At 44.6% G+C, this 12,224-nt stretch overlaps 1 protein-coding gene across 1 annotated transcript in view; it reads right to left on the bottom strand.

Annotated features, from left to right (window-relative positions):
* The window catches only part of RFTN1 (raftlin, lipid raft linker 1), a 101,324-nt gene extending 92,985 nt beyond the window's left edge, over positions 1 to 8,339 (bottom strand). Inside the window, exon 1 of the mRNA XM_075143451.1 lies at positions 8,123 to 8,339. The gene's annotated coding sequence lies outside the window, so the exon portion shown is untranslated. The remainder of the gene's footprint in view (positions 1 to 8,122) is intronic.
* Between the last annotated feature and the right edge of the window lie 3,885 nt (positions 8,340 to 12,224).

Genomic DNA, 12,224 nt, shown 5'->3' with positions numbered 1-12,224 from the left:
AGGTTTGGGGATATTTTTTTTTCTTTTGGCATTTAAGGTTAAAAATCCTCCTTTTTCTGTTCCCAAAATGGTACTTTCTACTTTTTTTTTTTCCTAATGACAGCTACTACCATTAAGTAAAAAAAAAAAGGATTATTCTTTCGTATACACAGCAGCTTCCTTCTTTTGCCTGTGCAATATGATTAGCTTAAGTCTAAAATGTTTTTCATTTTAATATATAAATGCATATTGTATATTAATGTGCCTAACAAGATACTATGAGTATTTCCATGGACTGTAATGGAACACATCTAGCAGTATACTTGTGCTTTAATATACTGTAGAGTGAGGAACTAAGATAGCAGTAAGTGTTAGCAAGTGTATCAAATTTCTCGTTTCAGTGACGGCCCAGTAATTCTTACACATCATAAGTATACAGTATGACACTTCGTAAGGAAAAAAATTCCATTTCAGAGGTCATTAAGCAGCAGTGCCTGCAACCCTTAGTTATGCAAAGAGTCTGAAATCCACAGGACTCTTCAGACAGTGATGGCTGCAGAAGGAGGCCTTGGGGACTCAGTATTTCACATCACAGAGTGTTTTGCATTCTTTCCTAAATTGGGGTGAAAGTGCTAGAAAATACAAGCCTGCTCTTCCAGCGGCAGCCACAGACACTCCTGTGCTGTTCCAGCACACATTTCCTCAGCCCTTTTGAAAAAACCGGTCCACCCTCATTGCCCACGCAAGTAGTGATCTCTGCAAAAAGCGCCAACCGACAAGTCATTCAGCATGGAGATACCCGCCCACTTGGGACTGGACTGAAAACATACATTTTTTGTATTAATTCACTGAGTGACTGCTTACCAGAAGACCTATTTTCACCTTCCTGCTGCTTGGCTAAATCTTCAATTAGTATCCTTGAGGATAAATACTTCCCCACATTTCATTAAGTATAGACAATTATATCTATGTTACTAAAGCACACATATGGAAAAGGATGTTTTCACTTGAATAAAAATGAGGTATCAGTAGAAAAAGTAAGTTTCACAACACCACAATCTTTTCCACAGTAACTAGGATGCAAGTGCTGCAGCAATGGAAAATAAATCTTAAAAAATACAGCTCCTACTTTAACACAGGAGTTGAAGTACTAAAAAAATTCCAGAGATGTAGGCATACTTAAAGTTTTCTCAAAGATACTGATGTCGTGTGTAGGACAAGTAATCACTGAATCACCAAATTCTGCTCAATGTTATCTCACAAACTTGCTACTGGGACAGCTTGCTTTATGACCTCCCAAGGACTTTTAACATTAATTATTACCCTCTTCCTTCCTTTCCTTTGCAGCAAAGTTAGTGCTGTTCAGAGTCTTTCCATCCTTGTCTGAAAACATCTCCTTGCTTTTCAGTTACAAATCTAGTTGTCAACAGGACGTTATTCACCTTAATTTTCTGCATTGAAGTTATCAAAGAGTGCTGTAAGAAATGCTCATCATTGATGCATTCAAAGTAATCTAAACCCACTTCAATCCTCTTTTTCAGCAAGTATATTGTTTTGCTATAAGGCATGCTTAAGGTTACTGTACTACATATATTTATTCTTGCTTTCTATACCCGCATGTGAATTCTACTTTTTATTCAGTATTAAAACAAAATATTATCACTAATATTCACTTTTTAGTAGAGTAGATTAAAAACAATTCTTCAAAAACACTCCAAAATTTTCAAGTATTTTTTGCTCTGCAGTAGGTTCTAAGACAAGCTTTTCCTTTTACATTAATGTAAAAATTATCAACTCACTAGTTCCATACTTACAAGAATTACCCTGAGTGAGAGAAAAAGTAACATCTAATGAAGAACTAAAATTAAGATTTAGCTACAGGCTCTTACAGCTACACATGTTGGGAAAAACTAATTCTGTCCACAAACTCACTTAGATTGTGAATTAATCTTACGCATGCTTTATGATCTTGATAATCTCTAAAACTGTTCTTGTGTTCAGCCACGTGATGATAAAACTAGAACTGAAACCCAGATCTAACAATAGATTTTTTTTTGTAGTCTGTATCTCATTTTAATTTTGCAAAACATCAAAAATGGAAGCTGTGATGAGTTGCAGAACAACAGCAAAGACTACAGTCAATTAATTCCTAAATTTGTCTTGAGAATGACAGCAAAGGCCCCCACTGGTTAGGAAACGAGCAGCTTTTGTCTGCAAACTGGGTTCAAAAATTTAACCCAGGTTTTGTACATCCCAAGGAAATGCCCAACTTGCAAGCCACAGAATAAGCCTCTTGCAGCCACCTCCTCCTTCCCGTTACTGTCCTTTGTCGTGTATTTTAAGAGTAGAGGAGCTCTGGGGAGCGTCTGGAGGAACAGGAGAGAAACCCACCCAGCATGGCAAATGACCTGCCCCTGAACACTCCTTCCTGATGCAAGTTTTATTGAAACTGGTACCATCCTTTGCCACAAAAAAAAACACCAAACAAAAAAATCACCACAAATTGTACTCAGCAAGAGAAAAAAAACAGCATTTCCATTTTTAAGCACCTCCATGATCCATGAAAACGAGTGTATCTTGAATAAAACACAGGAATTTTTATACCTCTTTTAGAGATCTGCCAAGTTTTCAAATCATCACCTCTGAACCTAAGCTTTGTTAAAATACTCTCTGCAGCTTGGGTTTGCTTTCTCACTTTACTAGCTTGTGTTCAAAATAGATGAAATACAACAAGTTCAGAATTAGCAAAGAAGAATAATAAGCATAAAAGAATATCATGTAGCTAACAACTTATTTTCTTGATAATAGTGGCTCAGGCCCCAGGATTACTTTTCAGCGGGAAAAGGGCACAAAGCGGAGAAGGAAAAAAAAACTGCCTTCTATCTGATTTTTTGTTTGGGGCTTTTTTGGGAACAAATGGAGCTAATTTTCTGATGTATCGCCCCCTCCTTTCATGGAACTCCATAACAATTTATCTCCAAGGAATAATAATGAAAATTACACTGAAACGTAACAGAACCACATGGCTAATGGAAGCTTAATAGATTACCAGAGTCAGTAATTTAAGGGATGTTTACCAACTAAGTACATATTGGCTAAACAGTTTATTTCAACTATATCAATATTACGGAAAGCATTGTGTTAATGACTACTTAGGGATGATTTGAAAAGACTTCCTGAACAATTCTTTTAAATACATATAGTATTGGAGTCAACTGCTAAGCGTACAGCATTAGACTGAATATTCAAATATCGTCTAATACACATGTAAGTTCAGTACACTACCACCTGAAATAGAAACAAGGTAATTTTAATATTTATAATGGCATCCAAAGAAAACGTGCTGTACAGACAGATTATGCTACTGTCAGCTTGTTTTTAAGCGCAATTAATGAGAACAAGCTTGCTTGCATTAACACATGTAAAATGTTTATTGTCCAGAACTAGTGACCTCATTTTGTAAGCTTTATCATGAATTAATTTATTTTTTTTAAAATACATATCATAAGTTACTGTTGAAGTTCCTTTCACAAAATTATGGAATACGTTGTTCTTACTGGTGAGTGCAGCAGCGAAACAAGATAACTGCAATGTATTAATAGGTTTTCTCTCTTGATTTTGGGTAAGTCCTTTCATGCTGGTTCTTTCTTCCATGGGTAATACTTAGCTACCGCACAGGGATGCTAGAAGGCTTTTACAAATAATTACAGGACTTCATATTTGTTGTGCAGTAATGAGACTCACTTATTTTCTTAAACACTCACTCCTGCAATCCTGACCTTTCCATTTTCAAAATAATAAGCACTTCATGCTCAGCTCAGTTCACTTGCTGGCATGTGGTCACTTAATTCTTGCATCCTTCCCAGTCTACAAAACACCAGAGTGTTTAGTCCCCCATTCAGCTCTAAGCAAACCCTGAGAGAGCTTGCAAATTATGGCCGAGTCCCTTTCCTAGCATAGTTAAAGCAATGAAGCAGAAGAGGAATAACAAGGCAAAAAAAAACATCAGGCAGAGAAGCATAACCAAAGCAGAGGATTAAAAACACCAGACCTGACAAACTGGGTGTACAGGTAAACAAAGAAAGGAGAATAGTATGAGGATGATCCTTTATAGGTTCCCAGAATAGAGCCATGCTCCCGACATATCCCCATTTTTCCCACCCTGGCTTACCACTGCTTAGGCTTTTTGTGAGACTACACCATCAAGACGTAAATTCCTTCCCAAGAGATACCTACTTGGTCTTTTTTCAAGAGTATTACCATACAGGTAACTATGTAAGCATATATTCAATAAATACCGCAATAATTTTTATTTGTGGGGAGGGATCAGTTGTTTAAGTAACTAATGTTTACCAAGTAATTTGAAAGATTCTGAAAGACTTAATTTGAAAATACAAAGAACGATTAACATAAATCAGTCCTCTCTATTGCTGGATGTCACAACTGACCAATTTTTCACCGTGTACTTACCGATTTGACTAGCACTATCAGGATTTTAGACTTGCAGCTGATAACTAAATCTCTGCTTATAGAAAGGTTGGTGAAAGAATAATCCCAGATTTATTCTTTATGATTGATTTTATTTAAATTAAACGGTAGATCAACCCAAGTATATCTGCAATTAAGGTTTTCAATTTCAAAAGGCAAGTCTCAAAAACTAAGGGAACTCATTAGTGAGATGAACAGGAATGAAAAGTTGGAGGACGTGAGCACAGGGGAGGTCTGGAACATGTTTAAACTACAATATGAATATCTGCAGAATTTGTAACCCAAGGAAGTGACAAGAGAATTCATAAGAAGGTTTCCAGATCCAGCGAGATGAATTACCTAATAAAGAAGGAAAGGTAGAATAAGCAGAGAGCTTTCAAGGGACAGGAAAAAAAAGCTCAGCAGAGGAAACTGCAGTCTCGGATCAAGAAACACCAGCATAAAATGAAATGTGCCAGAAGTCAAGCCCAGTTAGAAAGGCCAAAGATACCACAGCTAAACGGAAGCAGAACACAAATCAGGAGGACTAATTTGGACTCATACCAAGAACTCTGGAAGACCTGTCATGATGAACTGCAGATCCAATTGCTAGAATGAAAAAACAAACTTTTGTACCGGATTTGGTACCATCTCCCTGGGAGACAAGAAAATGTACTGCCTACACAAAAAAAGGAGGAAAACATAATTTGGCCAATTAAGACAATTGCTAGTCTAGCCTCAAGAGTTTGCGAAGCTTTAGGAAAAAACCAAAACAATACATGGATAAATGTTATATGGATTCAGTAAAGTTAGAACAGACTACCCTGATAGGTCATATTCACAAGTCACAAAGAAAGCACAGCCCTAGCATGCAGCACATCAAATAACACACCACAGTGATAACGTGATTTCAACAAAATATTATTAGGTGCTATTGTTTTTATTATGGTGTTCACAACACTAGTCTTGGGCTCAACTCTGCTGCCCTGCATAACAGACACTTGCTTTCCTCTGCGCTGTCCCTGGGCCTGCAGGTCGGCGGGCTACCTCTGCCCATCACCAGGGGCTGCCACCAGCTGCGCTTAACCCTCTCTAGGGAAACAAAGCTGGTTTGCCTCTGTGTGCACGTAGGCGGGAGAGTGGGAGGAAGAAAAGCAAACAGGATCAGAGAGAACTGGTGGAGGAATAAGGCAAGTGTTGTGCTGGTATTGGGGAGCAATTTGAGGAACAGTAGGTTGGTGAGAGACCCTTGCTCCTTACCCCACCCACACCACCCTACAACGCTCTTCCAAAAGATTTAATACTTAGTAATACCATGATGCTGTCTTTCACTACAGCAAAAGATTCAGACGGTACCACACACTGCCACAAAATATTCTTAGGCAGGGTATTTCTGGTCAAGATAAGAAGTGTTAATATCCCTGGACAAAGTAGCGGTAAAATTTCTTCTGAAATACCACAGCTGCAAATGTTCAAGCAAGATGCCTCCACATGAAGACAGGAGACTACTGATGCTAAGAAGGACTAGAGAACTACTCTCAAGAACTTAAAGGGAAACTATAGGAGCTAACATTTATTGTGTAGCAAATTAAAGACTGAATGGACCTGACAGAAGTATACATAGGAACATTAGATCAGAATCCAACTTTCCTTTAAGTTAATCCCACACCACTCTGAACCCACAGAAAACAGACATGAAAAACAGATGCATATTGCAATGTACGCCCAGTAGCTTCAAGGACCTGACAGTCCTATGCTTGCTGTCTTTTGTTAGTTTGCCATGGAGTAAAACCCTGGCCAACGAATTTGGGGTAAAAGGTAAAGGGGACCATTGGAGCCAGGTGTGAAGCTGTGGGATCTCACCTGAAGTTAGGGGATGGAATAATGGTAATGTGATATTTTTTAATTATTTTTAAAAAAATAAAATACAGATTTCATTGATTTTGATTTTTCTTCTTCGAAAGGCTGTGGCTTCAGCTTTTCAACCACAGATTCTAAGGCCACTTTATTATACCCAATATGGTATCTATGTTTCCCCGCACCACAGCTCAGAACTCCCCTAGCTATTTAATCACAGCTGTATATACTCATTCCATGCTACATTCTCGCCCTCAGACCAGGGGAATGCCAGCGTTCAAGCAGCGGAAAGCCCCTTGTCTAATGTAACTAACTTGAGGTTAAGTTAGATTCCTGAAATAACCCTTCATTCTGAGACTACTTTTTTTCTTAGAAAAAACAGAAATTAAACATGCAATGTGACCACTAGTATTGTGAAAAAGGGGGCTATTGCCAGTAACTTGTTATTCAATACCAGAAGCTGAAATGGATTGGATTCATTACAAATAAAACATAAAAGCAGATGTACAAAAGGTTTCCCCTTGTGAACTGGAGATCAGCTATGTCTTGACAATGTTAGTTATCCTCCTATTTATTTTTACAGAAATAAAAATAGAAGCCGTACACAATCATACCGTAGCTTCCAAACTTTGGCTGAAAACGTTAAAGAACGTTTTGTCAGGTATAGTTAAATTTTTATTATTTCACACCCATCACTTTAGCACAACAGCCACCCCTACCAAGGCCACAAGAGGACTCCGGCACTGCTGCCTGTCCTGCCACACAGCTCAGGTTGTTCCCTGGTCCGAGCTGGCAGCACTCTGGAGGGAAGCACGCTCAGTCGTAATGAGGAACAAATGTCTCCCATTAATTATCTGACCAAGTTGGAAGTATCATAGAAGAGCTCTAAAAGTCCATCCAACTAAATTCCCCTTTTCCAGAAATACACAGGCTGTAAGAAGTAGTTGCTCTGACAAGAATTTAGGTAAACAGGAGAGAGATATATTTCATACTCAGATACACAACTGCTGACCCATGGTCGCGCTACCTCTCCTTATTTTGTATTAAAAATGTGCTGAAACAGTGTTGCGGACTTAAAAAGGCAATATCCAGCCCAGCCTTTGAAAATAACTGTAAAATCGCGAGCCCCAGCTAGCCACACGATGGCACGTCGCGGTACCGCCGCTTCCAGGTGCCCGGCATGTGACAGCGGCGCCGGGCCGGGCGCGCAGGCAGGCGGGCACCCGCCCCGGCTCCCCTCAGAGCTCTCCTCCTCGCCCGGCTCTGCCTCACCGCGGCGTTGGCTGGGCGCGAATAACCGCGCTGGCTGGAAGCGATTTTCAGCAATGCCGCCTCCGGTCCCCGCAAGCGCCCCGGCGGAGCCCGGGGGTCTCCTCACAGCCTGACAGGACGGCGCCGCCCGCCGGCCCCGCCGCCTTCCCGGGCCTAACGGCCAGCGCGGGCGAGCGCGGCCAGCTCCGCACTCGCCCCTCGGCAACCGGCAGGACCGAAACGAGCGGGCCCGCCGCCCCCTCCGGAGCCGCGGTTTATCAACGCCGCACAAACCGAAATCCGCTTGGGGAGAGGGCGGGCGGGAGTGCCTGCCCCCCGCCCCCGTGGAAGCCTCGAGCAGCCCCTCCAAAGCCGGGCACGCCGGCCAGCCCGGGCCCCGCTCCGAACTTCAGCAGCCAGAGGATCAAGACGAGCCAGAGCCCCGGAGCCGTTTTCCCCGCTCTGCCGCCTCGACCCTGCCCAGCAGCGACCCCCGACAGGCCCCGGACCCCCCCTCCCGCCCCCTCGCCAAGTTTGCCCGCCGGGCCGGGCGGGTGCGCGGCGGTACCTGGGACAGGCGGCGGGCGAAGCGCAACCCGGCGCTGCTGAAGGATGCCCGGCGGGCGGAGACGGCCGGCCCCACTGACAGTGCTTCTTCCTCCTCCTCCTCCGGCTGCCGCCCGCGCCCGCCCGCCGCGCTCCGGGGCCGCTCCCCCCTCGGCTCCGCGACAGGGAGGTGCTGGGGCAGCGCCGCGCCGCCACACGGCCCCGCTGCCCGGCAGAAAGTTTGTGCCGCGCAGCCCGGGGGCGGCAGCACGGCGCGGGGTGGCGCCTCCGCGGGGCCGCGCCGGGCAGCTCCGCTCCGCGCCGAGCCCGGCCGGCCTGGGGCCGCGGCCACTTCCTCTTCCTCCGAGCTGCGGGGCCGAGCCCCGCGCCCAGCCAGAGCCGCGGCGATGCAGGGACAGGGGCAGTGGCGCTGCCCGCCTACGCTACCTACACGGCCCGAAGGGGGATTGCTCCGCCCGCCGGCCAGGGCTGGAAGTCCCTCACGCACTGCACGACTCTGTCCCTACCCCGCCCCGCGCCGCGCACACCTCGGCCCCGGCGCTGCCCCGTGCTGCAGCTTTGCTCCCTTCCCCTCCGCCCCAGGCCGCGGAGGACTCTGCCTCGGTGCTTTCAGTCCCACACCATCGAGCCAGACCTGGGCTCACCACAATAGAACCGTGGGGATGTTGACAGGCAGCAAGCTGACCATAGCCAACAAAGATGACAGCATGCCAGCAGCTTGGAAAAAGTGATTATCCTCTTCTATTTAGCACTCATTGGGGCTCTTCTAGACCTAGAGCCTGAACCTCTCCTTTCAATGTGCCTGTTCTCTCATCCTCCCTTAGATGTGGCAAGCCCTCCCTTCTCCCAGGTCAAACAAGTTCACCTGCCTCAGCCTCTCCTTGGAGGACACGTGCTCTAGCCCTGGCCTTGGTGGCCCTCCACTGAGCTTGTTCCAGCTTGTCAACAACTTCCTTGTCACAGGATGGGGGGGGATGACACACCTGGACACAGTATGTGGTCTAGAAGAGCCCTAATGAGTTAGGGCTGTTATCTTTGTTGGCTATGGTCAGCTTGCTGCCTACCAACATGCCCACAGCCTTTGCAACAGAGCTGCTACCTAGACAGGCAGTCACCAATCTGGATCTGTGCAAGGTGCCCTCCCTTCCCAGAGGCAGGATGTTTGTCTTTGTTAAATTTCAAAGAGTTCATGCTGGCCTGTTCCTTGAGCCTGCCCAGGTCCTTCTGGGCAGCAGCCCAGCCCTAAAGCTTGTCACCTGCACCCCCAGTATGGGGTCATGTGCGAACATGGCAACAGTGGATTCTCTCATCTCCTCCAGGTCCTTGAAAAATGTTAAATACAGTAGGCCTGCTACTTGCTACAGCACGACCCATTAAACTGCAACTGTGTGAGCCCAACCACGCAACGAGCTTTTTACCCATCTAGCTGTCCACCCACCCAGACTACAGAATCCTAAGCACATACAAAAACAGCATGGGACCCAGTGCCAAGCACCTTACTAAAGTTGCCATGGCATCCACTACCATCCCCATGCCTACAAATACAGCCATTTTATCATAGAAGGCAAACAGCTGTTGAAGCATGATGGCACCCTTTCTAGATACATGAAATACACAAAAGCAGGTCTGTTCCAAGGAGACACAATGATTTTCCCAGGGACCAATTTCCTTACGGTTCCCCAAATTGTCCTTCCGGCCTTTTCTGAAAATGGGTGCAACAATTTGCTTTGCTTTAGTTGTTGTGGACCCTCCTCACCCCACTCTAAACAGAGCAGCTGCTCTCACGGCATCAGCCAGCACCCTCAGACACAGCCCAGCTGGTCTCAGATTCGTACAGGTCAAGTTCTCAGAAGGAATCTCTGTCTTGATCCTCATTCATTTCTGGTAGTTCTTTGCTTGCTTGAACCTTGCCTCTAAGCACACAGGTCAGGAAGACTGAGGCAAAGGCAGCTCTGTTGCTCACATGCAACAACAGGCCTATATGTTCTTTGTTCAGCCTCTTACTAATAACATAGCTTTTGAGAGCAATATGAGCTCCCATAAGCCCTCGTATGCATCAACACCATCCCTACATGCCTTGGCAACATTTCCAGTAACTCTTTCGCCATAACCTGTTCTTACTTCCACCATGATAGCTTTGCAAGGAAGTTCAGTCAGGTGTTTCCCGTTTAGCCTAGCTGGTGTCCCAATTCATCAACTTGTTTTCCTATTTGGATATGCCACTCTTCCATAGGGAAAAGGTTCCCCTTAAAGACCTGCCAGCTTTCCTATGCTCCCTTCACCTTTCAGAGCTGCCTCCCACAGCATCCCATTTACCAGTTCCCCAACCAAGCCAAAGTTTGCTCTCTGAAGTCCAAGAACTTGCCTTCCTCACTCCCTTCAAGCTCCACTGCATGATCATGACTACAGCCAGGGTTGCTATTATCACATTCCTAAACAATTCCTCCTTGTTAATGGACATCCATTTGTGCAACACCCGTGGTTGGCCCATTCAGTATCTCTACCAACAAAGCTTCCTGAATTCTGCTGGACTGCTTGCATCCCACCATGTTACCCTTCCAGCTCCCAGGGAGATTAACTCTTCTCCAGGAATCAGGATCTGTGACCCATAGATGTCACCAAGTTGCTAATTTAATTAACCTTCATCATGAGTAGCTGGTCTGTAATCCACCAACATGTCACCCTCAGTAGCCTCTCCTTTGATCCTTACTGTTCTCAACCAGCCTGTCACCCATCCAAGAGCTCCAGACGTTCCAGCTGCTCTTTTTACAGAGGGGGCAACCCTCCACCCTCATCGTCCCTGTCTCTCCAGAAAAACGTGTATCCATCCCAGATGTCATGCTTGTGGACCAAGTCTGGAACTTTGCCTGCCACCTTCATTGTACTTCCTCCTATTAGGCCAGAAACCTGTTCAGCAACTCCTGAAACACTCTTGATTAATACTGAAACTGCTTGAAGCCCTTGTGCCCAGCAGACACAACTATATTTGCTATACTTTGTCTACTTAAGAATCTCTCCCTACTGTGTAGGTACACAAATCAAATTAAATTATGTAAAAATATATAATCAAACACTACATTAGCACCTCAATTCCTTCCTAACCGCAGAATATTTCTGTATTTAAGGCTGTATTGTGATGGATGAAATCTATTTGAAAGTACTTCCTCTGCTTTTCCCTCAAGTGCCATCAGGGAACAAGAAAATTTCCCCAGAGTGGCCTCTGTCTGCATTCAAGTCCTCTTAAAGCACGACTATCAGCATTACCTAGTAGTCAGTAGCCAAAAGCATAACATCAAAACATTGGAAGTGGGGAAATGAAGTTACTTCTTTATCAGTGCTGAAATATGAAGCAAACACCAGCAGTGCATTTTGTGGGGTGACTTTACCCATCTCCTTTTTCTATTTCCTTTTGTGTGTTTTGGTTTTTTCCTCTCCATTTCTTTTAATTATTTACACAGTTTTTCCTCTTTCCTTGTCCTTCATCATTTTTCCTCCACTCATTAGTTTCTCTGGCTTTCCGACTGTGTGAGAAAGCAGCATGCAGTCACATCAGGGTGCCATGTAATTGAGCTGTTTTTCTAATACTACTGCTAAAGCATATGGGGAAGGATTGCTAAGTGTGTAGGGAAGAAGTGAAAGTGCAGCTTTCCCTGTATTATAAACACATGAGGTCATGACAGCTCCAGAAGGAGCATCCTGGGCACCAGACCTTGCCGACACCACAGGACTTGCAGATCTACACCTCAGGGGTTGAACTGAAAGGATGTCTGACAACATTAAAGACTTTTGCTGGTACAAAGTCTTCTCGGATACAGAAAGGGACATCAACACTAAGAAAACAACATTCCTGGACGACCATAGATTGCTATGAAGTAACAGTCCTGTACAGATGAAAAGTGCTTCAAATTAATGTTTACAGTGGGTTACACAGCGGGTCACACAGCACAGACCCAGGCACTGCAAACCATCTTTCTACTACCCGCTTCACAGTCAGTAACTATCAGACATGTCTGCAAACTTAGAGCTATCAGATACGAGGTGTGCATCAATTTCAACCTGGAATTCCTCTACTCCAGTGTTAAATATACAACCCATTAAGACAT

This window comes from Calonectris borealis, chromosome 2, assembly GCF_964195595.1.
Source record: "Calonectris borealis chromosome 2, bCalBor7.hap1.2, whole genome shotgun sequence".
NCBI classification, from domain to species: domain Eukaryota; kingdom Metazoa; phylum Chordata; class Aves; order Procellariiformes; family Procellariidae; genus Calonectris; species Calonectris borealis.
This window is presented reverse-complemented; position numbering and strand designations above follow the sequence as displayed.